The sequence below is a fragment of the Athene cunicularia genome, assembly GCF_003259725.1.
Source record: "Athene cunicularia isolate RWA chromosome Z unlocalized genomic scaffold, athCun1 chrZ_part4, whole genome shotgun sequence".
Taxonomy (NCBI): Eukaryota; Metazoa; Chordata; class Aves; order Strigiformes; family Strigidae; genus Athene; species Athene cunicularia.
The window spans coordinates 4,888,999-4,894,998 of record NW_020799145.1 but is presented as its reverse complement, the minus strand read 5'-3'; positions in this window follow the sequence as shown (position 1 = coordinate 4,894,998).

The window sequence follows — 6,000 nt, the reverse complement described above, 5'->3', positions numbered from 1 at the left end:
CCTGACATCAGCATGGTATGAATAACCTGGCTGGAGATCCCTTCCCCCTCTCTCTCTGCTGGGGAAACTTAACCCTATCCTAGCTGAACCAGGACATAATCCACCTCTTTATACCATCTGCGTCATGTCCAGTTGTCATTCAGCAGTTAACAATAACAAAATAATAATTTACAAAGGCACAGCACAATTCATGGAATGTTCTCACCCAGAATCAAGTCCCCCTTTGGTACACATCGGACCTCTCCATTGTCCTGCATCACCCACCAGGTGCACCCAGGTCCTTGAGCAAAAGCAATCCCGTGGATGGGTTTCCTTTACCTTTGCCTGGTGCAGGACTAACCCAGACCATTTCTCCCAATATATTCCTCATGCGCACCACAGGGACTTTATCCCCATCTACAGCACGTGGAGGTCTCTACTGAGCCGGGCCAGCTCGACTGGGCCAGCTCGACTGGCAGATCCTCTTGCGTTGACTAGCCAGGTGGCCTTTGCTAGATGCGTGTCCCAGTCTTTGAAGGTGCCACCTCCCAGTGCTTTCAGTGTGGTTTTTAACAGTCCATTGTAGCGTTCGATCTTCCCAGAGGCTGGTGCGTGGTAGGGGATATGGTAGACACATTCGATGCCGTGTTCTTCTGCCCAGGCATTTATGAGGTTGTTTCAGAAGTGGGTCCCGTTGTCTGACTGTTCTTTCTGGGGTGCCGTGTCGCCACAGGACTTGGGTTTCAAGGCCCAGGATGGTGTTTCGGGCGGTGGCGTGGGGTGCTGGGTAAGCTTCCAGCCACCCAGTGGTTACTTCCACCATTGTGAGCCCGTGGCGCTTCCTGTGGCGGGTCTGTGGCAGTGTGATGTAGTCGATATCCCAGGCCTCTCCATAGCTCTATTTCAGCTGTCGCTCTCCATTCCGATGGGGCTTCACCCGCTTGGCATGTTTGATTGCAGCACACGTCTCACATCCATGGATGATCTCTGCAATCGTGCCAATGGTGAGGTCCACCCCTCGATCTCGAGCCCACCTGTATGTTGCATCTCTACCTTGGTGGCCCGAGGTCTCGTGGGCCCACCGGGCTATGAACAGTTCACCTTTGCGCTGCCAGTCCAAGTCCACCTGAGCCACTCTCATCTTAGCAGCTTGGTCTGCCTGGTGGTTGTGTCGATGTTCATCAGTGGCCCAACTCTTGGGTACATGGGCATCCACATGGCGCACCTTCACAACGAGGTTTTCCACCCGGGCTGCAATGTCCTGCCATACTTCAGCAGCCCAGACGGTTTTACCCTTACATTGCCAGTTGTTCTACTTCCATTGCTGCAACCATTTCCACAGGGTATTCGCCACTGCCCATGAGTTGGTGTAGAGGTAGAGCCTCGGCCACTCTTTCTGCTCAGCAATATCCAAAGCAAGCTGGAAGGATTTCACTTCTGCAAACTGGCTCGATTTACCCTGTCCCTCAGCAGCTTCAGTGACCCATCGTGTGGGACTCCACACAGCAGCCTTCCATCGTCGATGTTGTCCCACAATGCGACAAGACCCATCAGTGAACAGGACATACCGGTTCTCCTCATCCGGCAGCTCATTATATGGTGGGGCCTCCTTAGCACGTGTCACCTCCTGTTCTGGTGACATCCCGGAATCTTTGCTCTCTGGCCAGTTCATAATCACCTCTAGTATCCCTGGGCAGCTGGGGTTCCCTATTCGAGCCCGTTGTGTTATCAACGCAACCCATTTACCCCACGTGACATCTGTTTCATGATGTGCGGAGGAAACCTTCCCTTTGAACATCCCCCCCAGCACCGGCAGTCGGGGTGCCAGGAGGAGCTGTGTTTCAGTGCCAACCACTTCTGAGGCAGCCTGAACTCCTTCATACGCTGCCAGTATCTCCTTCTCAGTTGGTGTGTAATTGGCTTCAGAGCCTTTGTATCCCCGGCTCCAAAAGCCCAGAGGTCGGCCTCGGGTCTCCCCAGGTGCTCTCTGCCAGAGGCTCCAGGTAGGGCCATTCTCCCTGGCTGCGGTGTAGAGCATGTTCTTAACCTCCTGCCCTTCCCGGACTGGCCCAAGGGCTACTGCTTGGGCAATCTCTTGTTTAATTTGTTCAAAGGATTGTTGTTGCTCAGGGCCCCATTCAAAATCGTTCTTCTTATGGGTTACGTGGTAGAGAGGGCTCACCATCAGGCTGTAGTTTGGGATGTGCATCCTCCAGAACCCCACAGAGCCCAGGAAAGACTGAGTCTCCTTTTTAGAGGTTGGTGGGGCCGTGGCTGTTATCTTGTTTATCACCTCCATTGGGATGTGGCGATGCCCATCTTGCCATTTTATTCCTAGGAATTGAATTTCCCTTGCAGGCCCCTTAACTTTTTTTTTGCTTAATGGCAGAGCCGGCCTTCAGGAGGATTTCAATTATCTTCTTCCCTTTCTCAAAGACTTCCTCGGCTGTGTCCCCCCATACAATGATGTCATCAATGTACTGCAGGTGTTCTGGAGCCCCACCTCTCTCCAGTGCAGTTTGGACCAGTCCATGGCAAATGGTGGAGCTGTGGTTCCACCCCTGGGGGAATGGATTCCAGGTGTACTGGATGCCTCTCCAAGTGAATGCAAACTGTGGCTGGCACTCTGGCTCTATCGGAATGGAGAAGAATGCATTAGCAATGTCAATCATGGCGTACCACTTGGCTGCCTTTGACTCCAGTTCATACTGGAGCTCGAGCATGTCCGGCACTGCAGCACTCATTGCTGGTGTAACTTCATTCAGGCCACGGTAGTCCACAGTTAGCCTCCATTAGCCATTAGGCTTTCTCACTGGCCATACAGGGCTGTTGAAGGGTGAGTGAGTTTTGCTGATCACCTTCTGGCTTTCTAGTTGACAGATCAGCTGATGGATGGGGACCAGGGAATCTCGGTTGGTGCGGTACTGCCGCCGGTGCACCGTCCTGGTAGCAATCGGCACTCGCTGCTCCTCAATGTTAAGCCGCCCCACCACTGAGGGATCCTCTGAGAGGCCGGGTAAGGTGGACAACTGTTCAACCTCCTCCAGGGCAGCTACACCAAAAGCCCACTGGTACCCTTTTAGGTCTTTGAAGTGCCCTCTCCTGAGATAGTCTATGCCCAGGATGCACGGGGCATCTGGGCCAGTCACAATGGGGTGCTTATGCCAGTCCTTCCCAGTCAGGCTCACTTCAGCTTCCAGTAGGGTCAGCTGTTGGGATCCCCCTGTCACTCTGGAGATGCAAATGGATTCAACCCCACTGTAGCTCGATGGCATCAGGGTGCACTGTGTGCCAGTGTCCACCAAAGCCTTATACTCTTGTGGGTCTGATGTGCCAGGCCATCGGATCCACACTGTCCAGGAAATCCGATTATCCCTTTCCTCCACCTGGCTGGAGGCAGGAACTGTCTAATCCTGCTCATCATCACTCACTTCTTGTAAGAATGATTTACTGGTCCCCTCAAGAGGGTCAGACATAACGCTGGCCATTCTATTCTGTCTGGGGGATTTCTGACTGGACACTGGAGCTGCGCTCTTCTTGGAGGACTCCCCTTTTTTGATGGTCTTCCCTTTCAGCTGCTCTACTCATGCAGCTAGGGCAGCAGTGGGCTGTCCATCCCACCTCCTCATGTTTTCTCCATGGTCGCGGAGGAAAAACCACAGGGTGCCTCGTGGTGTGTGCCTTCTGCTGCCTTTCTCTTGGGTGGGGAAACGTTTACTTCTAATGGCTGAGACATCAGCCCGTGCAGGTGGAATGTAGGACATGTCCTCTTCCATTTTCTGGACCCTCTGAGACAGTTCCTCCACAGCTGAGACCCAGGAATGTTGAGATGAAGGGAGATTTCCCTCATATTGCCGGAGCTTGCCAACCACTCCATCCACTGTTAGAGTGTGGGTGTCTGTCCACCAGGACACTATTGCCAGTGCTTTCGAGTGTGCTTCTGGTGCGCTCTTCAGGAACTTTCGCCACATCAGGTGTGTGCAAGGGGCCTGATCTGGGTCCATGGGTGACTGCTCATCATTCAGATCACCATAGATCATCTCAAACACAGCCAGTTCCCTGAGGTTCTGGATGCCTTTCTCAATGCTGGTCCATTTGCCTAGCTGACATAGGATATCATCCTTGTAGGGGTGCCTCTCCCTTACGCTGAGCAGGAGTCGCTTCCAAAGGCTGAGGGTTTGAGTCTGTTTCCCTATTTCCCTATCAATGCCAGCATCCTTGGACAAAGATCCCATCTGCTTGTCCTCTCTCCCCTCCATCTCAGAAGCACTGGCTCCTTTGTCCCAGCATCGGAGCAGCCAGGTGCAAATCTGCTCGCCTCCCAGGCGACCGAAATCTCTTTGCATATCTCGCAGCTCAGTCAGGGATAGAAATCAATCACCTCTGGCCCTTCCTCCTGTTCCCGTGATGGGCCTGGCTCATCCCCATCCCCCACTTTGAAAGCTGACTTTTTGGTGTATTTGGTTTTCTGTACCGGGGCAACTGATACCGGCACTGGCTGGCTATCTGGCTCAGCTGCTGTGCTGGTGGAGGCAACTGATACTGGCTCTGCCTGTTCCCCTGTCCCAGATGCTGTACCAGTAAGTTCATTCTCAGATTCTACAGCCCTTTCTCCCCCTCGAGGGCAGTGGGTGGTATTAAGGAGGACACGGTAGGCATGGGCAAGCCCCCAACACATTGCAGCGATTTGTGTCTCCTGGGTTTTGCCAGCTTGGTAACGCACCCTTTCTAAGCACTCCATCAGCTTATCAGGGCTCTGTATATGTTCAATAGTGAAATTGGAAGTGCCCACCAAGTCAGGCCTTTGCCCATTTTTTCCCACACCCCTTGCCACTCACTATTATCTGACCTCGGGGCAGGTTTCTGGTCACTGCTATTGTTAGAGAAGTGCCACATGGCCAAAACCGAAATCAGGCAGACATTCAGAAAGCATTGTGCCACAATCACACTGGCCTGCAGGCTCCAAGGATAGTTGAAACTCTCAAAAACTGAGAGGATCTCTTCCCCTGGCTCACCCATAGACGGGGTGAGACCCCTAACAAAAGCCCAGGCAGCAAACAGGTACCCCCACACACAGTGATACAAAAATTATATTATTATATATAAGCAGTCAGTAGCCAATATGACAAAACAACCTCCTCTATACATTTTCCCAGACAATAAACGCCACCACAGGGATCATACACTGGATATAAGGATTAATTGAGTCCCACCACACAAGCAAGTTGGCCAGCATTGCAAACGCTTTCTTATCAAACAGTACAAATACAAACAGAAAAATTACACCAAACAGATTGCTCTAACACACTCTGGTCAGGGTCTGTCCCTTTTTGATTCTTATTTGAACACTCTTGTGCCCCACGTTGGTGCACCAAAAAGGATGCAATGGTTTTAAGCCCAGCTGGGACTGGAGACCGCGTTGCCATTGTCCCTCTCCCACCCTTGGACACAAATAGGGCACAAACCCGGGTTAAAATAAGAAGAAATTTAATACAACAGTGTAATAAGCAATATGAACAACAACAGTAACAATGATAAAAACAATAAACAGCAATAACAGTAAAAAAGACAAAAGATATACAGAGAAATACCGCAGTGGTTACAGAGAGCCCCATGCTCCCCGTGACCAAAGCCACAAAGGAAAAAAAAGTTCCCCTGCTGCAGCACCGGACCTGACACCTGACATCAGCATGGTATGAATAACCTGTCTGGAGATCCCTTCCCCTTCTCTGCTGGGGAAACTTAACCCTATCCAAGCTAAACCAGGACAGTGCCACAGTGCTGCAGTTATTGATCAGGGAAGAGGGATAGCACAGGATTTGGCATGATGCCTTGTGCACAAAACATGTTGGGTACAATTGACCATGTACAGGGTGAAAGGTGATAAAACAGCCTTTCATCTCAGAAACAGCTGGTGCATGGCATTCTCCTTATCACAGACCATGAGGACTCTGCTGAGATGTGTGAACCATCACAGAATATTTTTTATGCCTACATCAAAATATAAATATTTCTTCATGA